Source organism: Manis pentadactyla, chromosome 16 (assembly GCF_030020395.1).
Source record: "Manis pentadactyla isolate mManPen7 chromosome 16, mManPen7.hap1, whole genome shotgun sequence".
Classification (NCBI taxonomy): domain Eukaryota; kingdom Metazoa; phylum Chordata; class Mammalia; order Pholidota; family Manidae; genus Manis; species Manis pentadactyla.
The window spans coordinates 61,361,653-61,374,416 of NC_080034.1; the positions used below are offsets into that span (position 1 = coordinate 61,361,653).

Consider the following 12,764-nt stretch of genomic DNA (forward strand, 5'->3'; position numbering starts at 1 on the left):
CAGGAAAGAAGCCTATTCTTGAAAAACATCACTGAGCTGCCAAATCAAACCATTCCTAAAGTCCACTCTCTCTCAGACTATCCAGTTACATGATCCAATGAACCCCTTTAGCTAAACATCTTAACTGAACTTCCTGAGACATTACTTTGAAAATTAATTAAGGGAAACCTCACTGAAATGGTATCAGGAGGCCAGCAGGGGAACATCTATCCCACCCCTCCTCACCAATTGCAGGCCCCACCAGAAGAAGTCCACTTTACTACCCACAAGGAAGAAGGAAGGTTTCCACCTTTGCCCCAGCAACAGCCCAGCCAATGAGAGACTGTCACAACTCAGCCAATGACAAACCATGATACATGGGACTCCCAGTTTCCTCCATGGATGTTTTGTTTAGAACAGCCCTCCCACCTTGATCCCTTCCTGTATAAAAGATCAGTCCTCTTCACTCTCCAGACTTGCCAGTGGTTTTGCCATGCCTTGCTTGTCTGAATTGCAATTCTCTGCTATTCCTGAATGTACCCATCTTTGCTGGTAAAATAACTGACTGTTTTGTTTTCAAGGTTAACATCTCTAATGTGCATGCTTCCCCTGCAGTAGTCCCAACCTACTTTAGTGTATTCAGGGGGAATAAAAAGCAAATCAGAAAGAGAGAGCTTCATTGGAAAATTGGAAGCTTCCTAGTTATTAGCCCTCCTCTGCCACAATTACCAGTGGAAACAGGCAAGCATGTACCTTGAGTCCAAATACTCATTTGCAAAATGGAAAGGATTAGACTTCTAGTGCTAACATTCTATGACTCTAAGTCTAGAGCCTTAGCTCCAGTTTTTATGGAGTCCCATTGGGGTAGTTTATAACTACCTAAGTAAATTATGTGATGTTTTCAAACTCAGAAACTAACCACAAAAATAACAATGACAAGATATTTTATGTGCAAGAAAAATCCAGCTCTGAGGCCAGAAACCCAGGATTAGAATTCTAACCTGGAGAGGCTGAGAGAGGAAATGAGGGAATACAATTGAAGACTCTTCTGGCTGAGCCCTGTTCACATAGGCCAGTCCTTAGAGCGTTTTTAAGTTATAATAACCCAGAAATCCATGACCCTGCTTGGTCACACCCAGCCAGGAAACATCCTTCACTTGAGCTGTGTGGTTGTGGTAGATTCTGACAATGGAAAGACCAGCTGGTCCGTCAGGCTTTGTAAAAAGGATCTAAGGGTGTGATATTTAATTTAGGCTTTGACTTAGTTGAAGAACACACTGAACCCTTGAAAGTTAGTATTTGTTATTGATATTATTTTTCAAGACATTTTTTAATTGTCAGAGATTGTTTTGTTTTTCCATTTTGTGGCCTGGTTACTGCTAAGAAAATAAAACCTGTCCCAACCCAGAAACTCAGAAGTGATACTCCAGGTTCTCTCACTGGAAAGAATAACAAAAACAAAAACCAGCATAATTGACTTCCACCACAAAGGGCACATACAAGATTGTGTGTGATGGTGCATGCGCACAGACATACACGCACAAATTCATGAAGGATCTTGGACCCAGTTGTGCAGAAACCAGTCTGGGACCAGACCTGCCATATGGATTTACTTTTACTGGAGGTTTCCAAATATTCAAGTTTAGAGCAGACTTCAGTACCATATTTTTCAAGAAGTCTCTTCTCCCCACAGCTTTAAATATAGCTGAGCGAAAGTCAAGCATGATTTCAAAAGAACAAAGCAGGAAAAGATCATAGATCATCATTTGGTGAAGAACCAAGGACGTATTGTATAACAGGATCAGTATATCAGGCCAATTTCAAGACTGGTGTCTACCCAAACTAGAGAAAATAATAGTGAAGAAAAATAATTCTGGAGATCATAAAGAAACAGTAGGGTATGCATTTCCCAAACACCTTTAGATCAGCGTTAAAAAAAAAGATGGGTTGGTTGGCCAAAAAATGTATTTTAAACAAAAAATATTTCACAATTTTATCGACTTACAGACTCCACATTTGAGACCTAGAAGAAGCCATAGTAATTACCCAGTCCAGTCTCTTCATGTTACTTGGATTATCTATATTTAGTTATGTAGAGAAGTAGTTTGAAATATCACTAAGCCTAATAAGGGCACAATATTCAATATTGTAAGTTCCAAACCAGACAAAACAAATCTATGGTGTTCAAAGTCAGAATATTGGTTCCTTCTGGGAAGGAGGAAGGGGGCAGAGGAGGAGCCTCTGGTGATGTCCTATATCTTGATCCCGGTAGTGGTTAGTTCAGCACGTGATTAGTTGTGACGTTTACAAGCTGTATACTTATAATATATATATTTATATCTGTACATTATAATCTGTATATTACAAGCTGTATATGTATATGTATGTTATGCATAAATCTAGAAGTTTATTTCCAAAAAAAGACCATAGATAACTAAATCTAAGTTTAAAAAACTGTCATTTTATTTCAATCCAATATTTAATTTAGAAACACATTAGCTTTTTTATTCACCTTTTTAATTTACATATACATTCACTGTTTGTGGTGTACGCATCATGAATCAGACAAAGGTATGCAATCAGACCGCTATGAAAAAGATGCAGAACAGTTCCCTTATCCCAAAGATTTCCCAAGCTGCCTCTTCGTGTTCAACCCCTCCCCTCACATTCAACTTCTGGCAACCACTTATCTGTTCCTATAATTTTGCATTTTCCAAAATGTCATATAATTAGAATCACAAAATGCAGTCTTTTGAGTCTGGCTTCTTTCACTTAGCACAAGGCATTTGAGATTCATCCATGTCATTACGTAAACCAGTAATTTATTCCATCTTTTTTTTATTCCATTCTGAGTAGTAGTCCAGGATTTGAACGTGCCTCAGCTTGTGGATTCATTTGCCAGGTAAAGGACATTTGGGTTGTTCCTAGTTTTCAGATTCCTGTACAAGTTTCTTGTTTTTGCTTTTGTTTGTGAATCCTGATGGCACAGAGATGATAATCACATATCATGCAAACTCCAATCATCATATTCCAGTCTGCCCTCCAAAAGGAGGAACAGGTAAAGAAGATCCCACCTGACACTCTTCATGTACAGTCTTGATGTGAATGAAAGTTTCCAGTTCTCCTGGGTAAATACCTACAAGTGGGATTGCTGGATTATATGGTAAGGACATGCTTAGCTTAATAAAACACTGCCAGAATTTTTTCCAAAGTGGCTGTACCATTGGCATTCCCACCAGCAAAGAATGAGAATTCCAATTGCTCTGCATCCTTGCAAACATTTAATATTGTCTCTTTCTTTAAGACATTCTAATTAGTGAAGGAGGTCATTTTCACAGAAAACATTTGCCCAAGATTCTGCTAAAGGTACATATAGTAAAAACTTCCAGTTATAAGACAAATAAGTCATTGGGATATAATGCACAGCATGGCAACTATAGTTAATAATATTGTATTAAGTTTGTATGGTGACAGATGGTAACTAGATTTATCATGATGATCATTTCACAATGTAAATATTGATTCACTGTATCACTGTGTTCTGTACCTGAAACAAATATAATATTGTATGCCAATTATACCTCGATTTAAAAAAATTAAGTTTTATATTACATAGTAGCCCTCATTCATTACAGTGTCAAAAGTTACATATAATACATAAAGTAAATGTAATGAAAACACTTTCATAGCATTACCAAGTCTCAAATTTTAATTGATTTACTTTTCTGCCTTGTATCAAATGACTACAAGTTTCTGTATTGGTCCTACTCATTTCCATGTGAAGAATCTGACAGTAAGCAAACGGCTAAGTCAAAGTAACAAAAAAGTAACAAAAAGAATTAACGATGACCCAAATAAATAGATATATATTACATTACATTAGATAGTACATATATTACATACCAGGAGGACAAATTGCAAAAAATTGTTAAGACATCAATTCTCCCCAAATTGGGCTAAAGATTCAATAGAATCCTACTCAAAATTCCAACAAAATATATGTGGAAACAAGAATTCTAGAATAGTCAATTTTAAGAAAGAAGAAAGCTTGAGAACTTACACTGCCTGATTTCAAGACATCATAAAGCTACAACAATCAAAACAGTGTGATTAATTACTGGCTAAATGACAAGACATGTAGATGAATTGAACAGAAGAAAAGGCCCTGAAACAGACCCAGATATAGATGGTCAACTATTTTGGACAAAGGTGCCATGGCAACTCAAGGGGAAGGGGAAACTTCAACAAACAGTGCTTAATGAGAGATTCCTATGTTTTCTTAAAAAGAACATTAGCACTTACCTAACACAATATGCAAACAATAATTCTAAAAAGATCATAGACCTAAACGAAAATATAATAGACAAAGATTTCTTAGGTAGGACACACACACACCCCCCACAAAAAAAAATTTTTTTCCCTTTATTTAAAAAAAAATGAAAGAAAAAGAAAAAATACCTGCTCTTTGAAAGATGCTGTTGAGAAAACAAAAGGGCAAGCTGTATATTGGGACAAAAATATTAGTAAAATGTATTATGTATATCAGACTAAGGACCTGTATCAAAATTATATAAAATACCCATACAACTCAATTACTAGCAAACCAATGAATGGGCTAAAGATTTGGACAAGTATGTCACCAAAGAACATGTAAGAATGACCCAGAAGCACATGAAGAGATATTCAACATTATTGATCAGAGAAATGCAAATTAAAAACACTAGGTAGCATTACACACCCATCAGAGCAGCCAACATTAATATGACTGATAATACCTAGTGTTGGTGTAAATGTGAGGGAGGAATGAGAACTCTCATACCCTGCTGGTGGGGATGTGAAATGGGACAATTTTTGGAAACAGCTTGGAAGTTTCTTATCAAGTTAAACATATATAATGCAGACATTCCACTCCAAGTTATTTACTCAAGAAAATGAAAAGCACATTTGTAATAGTTTTACTCATAAAGGCCAAAATGGGAAATAAGCCAAATGGATACACAAATGTGATCTTTTCATATCAGGGGAATATTGTTTATACAATGGAACACAATTCAATAAAAAGAAACAAATTATTAATACATAAAATAATATGAATGTACCTCAAAATCATTATACTAAGCGGAAGTAACCAATTAGAAAAGGATATATACTCTATGACTCCATTCATAGACTTCCGGAAAATAACAGAGCAGAAAATAAATAACCCATGTCTGGCTAAAGTTTGAGGCTTAATGGAAATGTTCTGTATCCTGATTGTGGTGGTTTCACAGATGTAAACATCTGTCACAACTCATCAAATTACACACTTTGTACAACTGTCACAGTTTATTGTACATCAGTCATGCCAAAATAAAGTTTATTAATAAATGAAGACTAAAGGGAAAGAGAGCCAAGAAAAACACAAACAAACAAAATAAGGAAACAAACAGCAGAAAGGAAAAGCCCTGGGTCTATATATCATAATGTTTGGCCATACAGCACCTTATCCCAGGGTGTGAGTGGGATGGACAGCAACATGCAAATCCCTGTGTAACTTGTCGCGTTATAGAGTGCTAGGTCCCTGGGTCAGCTTTAAAAGTTTTATGCGTGGCAGTTTATACCTTCAGAAGCCCACAGTATCCATAGATTCAATCCAGTATTAAACATTTAGGAAGCATTTTGTGTGTAGGGGACCTGAAACTAGGGTGGATCATTCTGTTCCAGAGCTGATGTGACACAATCACAGCAAAACCAGACTCAGATCTCAGCTCCACTGTTTATTAGCGGTATGACTTTGGGCAGGACTTCAGCCAGCCGGTGTGTGAGTTCTATCACCTGTAGAAAGCAGTAATAGCACTTCAGGAGATTGTTGTGAAAATTAAATGATTAATATGGGTAAAGTTCCTTGAACAGGGGTGGGCATGTAACAATTACTTCATGAGTATTAGGTATTAATATTTTTCTCTAATTTTAAAAAGTATATAATCATGGTAGAAATTTGGAAATTACAAAAAAGAATGAGTAACTGAATCATTTAAAACCTGCTCTTGAGAAATGGAATATGACTATGTAAATAAGTAACCATATTAGATGTATAAAATTCTGTGTAAATGTATCAGAATTTAACAATTCTTCTAATACTGAGCTCATTACAAATAATGGTTCTACAAACATCTAAATACATATTTTTCCACATTTTATCTCTTTAGGAATTCACTGAAGTGGAATTATTGGATCAAGGTTATAATAATTTCAGGGCAAAAGTGGAGAAAATGGACATGTGTTATTTTTTAAAGCTTTGCCTATTTGAAAAACGGTATGTTTATCTCCTTGTTTTAATTTACAGTTCTTCAGTTACTAGTGATGTTGTACATTTCCTCGTGGCTTTTTAGCCATTTGTACAAGCGTACCTCAAAGATAAGGTGGGTTTGGTCCCAGACCACCACAATAAAGTATCACAATAAACTGAATCAAGTGAATTTGTTGGTTTCCCAGTGCACATGAAAGTTATGTGCATATATATATATGTATATAAATATACTATAGTCTATTAAGTGTGCAATAGCATTTTTTTAAACATATATACCTTAATTAAAAACACTTTATTGCTAGAAATTGCTAGCCATCATCTGAGCTTTCAGCCAGTCGTGATCCTTTTGCTGGTGGAGGGTCTTGCCTCCGTGTTGATGGCCGCTGGCTGCCCCGGGTGGTGGCTGCTGAAGGTTGGGGTGGCTGTGGCCATTTAAAATAAGACAGTGAAGCCTGCCTCATCAACTGACTCTTCTTTTCACAAACAATTTCTCTGTAGCACGTGATGCTGGTTGATAGCATTTCACCCAGAGTAGAACTTCTTTCAAAACTGGAATCCCTCCTCTCAAACCCTCTGCTGCTTTATCAACTGACTTTATGTAATATTCTGAATCCTATGTTGTCATTTCAACAGTCTTCACAGCACCTTCACCAGGAGTAGTTTTATCTCAAGAAAATACTTTCTTTGCTCACCCACAAGAAGCCGCTCCTTGTCTGTTCCAGTTTAATCCCAAGATGGCAGCGGTTCAGTTACGTCCTCAGCGGCCATTTCCAACTCCAGTTCTCTTGCTATTTCCACCACATGTGCAGTGACTTCCTCTCCTGAAGTCTTCAACCTCTCAAAGTCATCCGTGAGGATTGGAGTCAACTTCTCCCAAACCCTTCTTAATGTTGACATTTTTACTTCTTCCCATGAATAACCAATGTTCTTAGTGGCATCTAAAATGGTGAATCCTTTCCAGAAGGTTTTCAATGGACTTTGCCAAGGTGCATCAGAGAAATCACTATCATGGCAGTCTTACAACATGTATTTTTAAAAAATAAAACTTGAAAGATGACATAACTCCTTGATCCATAGGCTGCAGAATGGATGTTGTGTCAGCAGCCATGAAAATATTAATCCCATTGTCTATCAGAGCTCACAGGTGACCAGGTGCATTGTCAATAAGAAGTCATATTTTGAAAGGAATCTTTTTTTCTGAGCAGTAGGCTTAAAATAGCCAATAAACTATGTTGGAAACAGATGTGCTGTCATCCAGGCTTTGTTGTTCCATTTAGGGAACACAGGCAGAGGCAGAGTAGATTTACCATAACTCTTAAGGGCTCTAGGATTTACAGAATGGCAAATGATTTAAAGACTTCAATTTAAAGTCCCCAGCTGCATTAGCTCCTAACAAGAGAGTCAGCATGTCCTTTGAAGCTTTGAAGTCAGGCACTGACTTTTCTTTTCTAGCTGTGAGAGTCCTAGATGGCATCTTCTTCCAATAGAACGTTTCTTCATCTGCACTGAAATTCCGTTGCTTAGTGTAGCCACCTTTGTAAATTATCTTTGCTTAGACCTTCTGGATAACTTGCTGCAGTTTCTACATCAGCATTTGCTGCTTCACTTTGCATTTTTATGTGATGGAAGTGGCTTCTTTCCTTAAACCTCAAACCAGCCTCTGCTAGCTTCCAACTTTTCTTCTGTAGCTTCCTCAACTCTCTCAGCCTCCAAAGAATTGGAGAGAGTCAGGGCCTTGCTCTGGATTAGGCTTTGGCTTAAGGAAATGTTGTGGCTGGTTTGATCTTCTATCCAGACCACTAAAACTTTCTCCATATCAGCAATAAGGCTGTTTCCCTTTCTTATCATTCATGTGGTCACTGGAGTAACACTTTAAACGTCTTTCCAGAACTTTTCCTTTGCATTCACAACTTGGTTAACTGGTGCAAGACGCCCAGCTTTCTGCCTTCCTTGCCCTTCGACATGCCTTCTTATGAAGCTTAATCATTTCTAGCTTTTGATTTGAAGTGAGAGACATGTGACACTTCTTTCACTTGAACACTTAGAGGCCATTGTGAGGTTATTAGTTGGTCCAATTTTGGTATTTTTATGACTCAGGGAAAAAGAAGGCCTGAGGAGAGAGAAAGAGAGATGGGAGAATGTCCCATCTGTGGGGCTGTCAGAAAACACACAACACTTATCAGTTAAGTTCACCATCTTAAATGTGTGTGGTTTGCGGTGTCTCAAAACAATTACAATAGCAACATCAAAGATCACTGATCACAAGTCACCATAACAAATATAATAATAATAATAATGATGGAAAAGTTCGAAATACTGAGAGATTTACCAAAATGTGACACAGAGACATAAGTGAGCAAATGCTGTTGGAAAAAATTCCAATAGACACAGGCTTGATGCAGGATTGCCACTGACCTTCCATTTGTTAAAAACACAGTATCTGCAGAGCATGATACAACAAAACAAAATACAACAAGGTATGGCTATAGTCGTTTAAAATTAAGGAAGAGATAGTATACAGTAATATAATTCTGCAGGCTGACTGCAGAATTATACTTTTTTAAAAATAATGAACTTTCTTTTCAATCTGAATCTCTTTAATAATTACTATTGAGTATCCTATATTCATTGGCATTTGTATTTCTTTCTATGTGAACTGCCTGCTTTAGACACTTGGCTTATTTTTCTCTTGTATTTTAAAAACTAATTTGAAAGAGCTCGCTGCTTTATGGAAATCAGACTGCCAATTGTCATTATGTTGAAAATAACTTTATGTTTTTATTTTATTTATGAAGCCTGTTACTGTAAGGTTTTAAGTTGACTTTATGATTATTTTTCTTTGTTTCCTGAGTTTAATATTATAATTAGAAAGCTCTTTTCCACTCCAAGATTATAAAAAATTCTCACCAATATTTTCTTTCTTCTTTCTTTTTTTACATGCATTTTCTTCTGTGTAAACACTGATCTATCTAGAATTAATTTTGGGGTGACAACTAAGAACTAAGAAAAGGATCTCAGCCTACAGAGATCAAAATTAAGTAAGAAAAATAAAAATATGCAGGTAAAAGGAGGGAAAAATTTTCCTAAGATTAATAAACTTCTTCCTACAAGTGATTCTTTTAAATTTAGGTTTCTTTAGTCACTTTCACTTGATGCCACACTCCAGGTTTATAACTTTTTGAGATATTAACTTTTTTCAGCTTTAATTAAAACTGAATGTAATAGAGACTTCTTGGGGGAAATGTGGTATCAAGGTCTGCTCTTAACTTAAATATTTGGAATGTAAATGTAAATTTAGATTATATAATTTGATACTGAATTGCTAAACAGTATATCCAACACCATTTATTTTTAAAAACCCACAGGAAATAATGTGTATTCAAATGGAAATAGTTTGATCTCAGTAAATGTAAATTCAAATATATAGTGTTCTCCAAATAGATAAGAATATTCCCATCATCACTGTTAAGCCATTCATATTTTTCTAATTCAATTTCAATTATGAATTTTAATTATTCATATCTTGGGATTCTATAACTTTTATTCTGTAATAAATTTACATTTGTTCTTGGGTTTATTTCTAGGTTTTCCCTGATGCATTCCATAAAATGGATACTTTTAGAGTTCTATCAGATTATGCGTTTAAACCTGAATGAAATTAAGCTTCTATTTTTTTTATTTTATTGTGAAAATGAACATAGATACAGAAAAGTGAATTAAATATTTAAGAACATTTAAACAAATAGTTAGAAAGAGAACATCTGGGTAAATACCACCCTGGTCAAAAAATAGAATTATTTTTCTTTTTCAGAGCTGTCTCCCACGAATTTCCTATTTGAAATAAGAATTATATCAGCTGGTTCTGATGGTTAGACAATCACTTTTTTGGTCATTTGGTAAAACTTTGCATGCAAACTGATAGTGGATCTAAACAAACAAACAGGGTTTAAACCTTCTTATAATTCCATATGATAGAAATAAAACAATAATTTTTCCTTATTATACAAAAAGATTTTTCTAAGTAAATAAATCATGTGAAAACGAACATTTAAACTTGAGAAGGACCCCTTTTCAGATGTTCAGAAGCACTTGTTTTCTTATAAATGGTTAGGCCTGTGCTGTCCGATATGGCAGCTACTAGGCGCAGGCAGCTATTTAAACTTACACTTAAGTTGGATAAAATTAAATAAAATTTAAAATCCAGTTCCTCAGTCACACTCGCCACATTTCAAACGCTCAAGAGGCACCTGTGGCAGGTGGTTTCTAATAGTGTTCAGCACAGACACAGAACGTCCCCATCGCTGCAGACGGTTCTGCTGGGTGGCACTCGGTTAGCTCCTCCCTGGCTTCCATAAGTGATTTGGGGTGTCTTAAAATACACTGACTTGAGATGTCTTTTAAACACACAAGATATATAGTTAAAAATAAACATAGGAAAGAGAGATCAGAATTTATAGAGAAAGAAAAAAGGAAACATATTAGTAAGGGGTGATATACAATTTAGCACTAAATCTTGTTCTAACCTTGGTTAGCCAAAGCTAAACAAATAAACAAAACATTCCGTGAATCATATACTGTAGTTCTCATTAGGCAGAAAGAAGCAAACACTTTTATTTGGCAAGACATACTGTTTCCTCGCAATATTTGGTGAGAAAATATTGCAGGGAACCTCATATCAGTGTAACCCCCTGGTGGGTGGAGCATTCAGGCGGCCTCTGCTCAGCCCACACACCTTGAAGACAGCGCATCACTGCATCACATCAAAAAAGTAGCAAAACTCATTAGCAAATGGTGTCAGTTTTCCTGAGGGTTTTGTGAGGAGAGGAAGGATTATGCACTGGGTGTAGCACATGGCAAAACCTCCCCATCTTCGTGTTACCTGTCTCTGTCCTTGGCTCAAGGCCTCTTCTCTCTGTCCCCCTTCAGCTAGGTTTTCTTTCCCTTCCTTCTCCCCTTTCCCCAATTCCTCACCCACAGCCTCTAAAACTCTTCTTTATTGGTCCACATAATTCACCTCAAGCCCGTGCTCACTCAGCAAAGCAAAAGCTCAGTGGGGACCCAAATGGCACCAACAGAAACTCCCAGCCTATTCCACAGGACGTTTCCCTTTCTTTTGTCACATAATATTGAGCAACCATTTTGAAAAATGTCTATAACTGCAATTTTGAAGACAATTATAATAATAATAAAGCTGAGGTTATGACATTAAATTACAATTTAGTCAAAACAATTCTTTGGACAATTATGCTAATTTGGTCCAGGGATTTTGCTTTCTGGTAAACTCTGTAGCACTCAAGACAAAACAGAAAAACAAATAGACAAACATAAAAGGGATGACACGTTTCTCCTTTGGCGGAGGGAAGCATACAAGTTCTTACGGGAAGACACTCTCTTTTCTGGCCCTACAGCTGGTGACATCTGGGGCTCAGGAGAAATGACTTTTCCAATCACAGAGATCTGAAATCCCAGCATCTGTCTTTCTGAGCAATCCAGTTACGGCATTCTTTGCAGCCTTCTTTCCACCTTTCTTTGCAGACTGAAATTAACTGGAAGTCTATTCAGAAATTGAAATCATGGAATCATAGAACTGACCGAGACTCCAGGGCTCATCCTCAGCAGCTTACTGCTTCATCATATAGATGAGGTCACTGGGGTCCAAACAAGTTAGGTGATTTGTTTAAGATCACCAGCAAATTAGGAGCAAAACCAGAACCAGAACCTAAATTTGCTTGCAGCTCCAATTATTTGAATCAGAGGCCACAGGTCATTGACCTATACGGTGCTTTTAATTTTTTAACTGTTTGTTAAAATTTTCAAGTTGGGAAATTTCACTCCCCGTAAGTCTGCATTTATGACTTATTAAAAAGAAAAGATCAGATGTGCTGACAGAGAATATGGGCTGCCTCCTTGGGAGCTGTGAGCCCTTTGCTTCAGCACAGTTGCCGAGCATCCTGCACTCATTCCACCTGCTGGCTGCATCACTCCCATGGCCAGCCAGGCCCTGCAAAGCCCTGTGAGTCTAAGAGTTCTGCTTCAGATGACTGGCATGCGCTCCCTCCCCAGTCAGGTGATCAGCTCGCCATGCTCGGAACCATGTCTGATGTATTCTTGTAACTCCAGGAACAGTGTCTGGCTGTTGGTACTTAAAGCACATTAATTTTTGAATGAATATTGAATGAATGATGGATTGGCATTTAGTTTTCGACAGCAGTAAGCAGAGGCACAGTCTTTCTCTGGCTCACAGTTCTGCTCTCCATCATGAGTCACTAGCTTCCTGGGGACAGTAACATATGTGTAGACCACCTAGTAGCCTGCTCACCTCATTGGTCCCTGATGGCCTCAGCTCCAGCAAACTTCACCTCTACCTTCTTCCCTATGCAGAGTCATATACAGAGCCTTGGAATTCCTTTGAATCCATAGCCTTAATTAAGACAGCATGTCCTGTCTCTGAAGGTCCTGTCATGTTAGCCCTGTCACAAGCTTGCTTCCACCATAC

The 12,764-nt window shown here is 37.1% G+C and overlaps 1 long non-coding RNA gene and 1 other non-coding gene across 3 annotated transcripts; one reads left to right on the forward strand and one right to left on the reverse strand.

Annotated features, from left to right (window-relative positions):
- The first annotated feature begins 2,851 nt into the window (after positions 1–2,851).
- LOC118907958 (uncharacterized) lies at positions 2,852–7,947 on the forward strand. 2 transcript variants are annotated; one of them, XR_005023050.2, is made up of 3 exons: positions 2,852–3,142; positions 6,168–6,274; positions 6,767–7,947. It is a non-coding gene; the product is annotated as an uncharacterized LOC118907958 (long non-coding RNA). The 2 variants fall into 2 exon arrangements; XR_005023049.2 differs by having other exon boundaries at positions 2,852–3,037.
- On the reverse strand, positions 2,910–3,060 carry LOC118907964 (U8 small nucleolar RNA). The gene has a single exon (XR_005023053.1). It is a non-coding gene; the product is annotated as a U8 small nucleolar RNA (small nucleolar RNA).
- Positions 7,948–12,764: the final 4,817 nt, after the last annotated feature.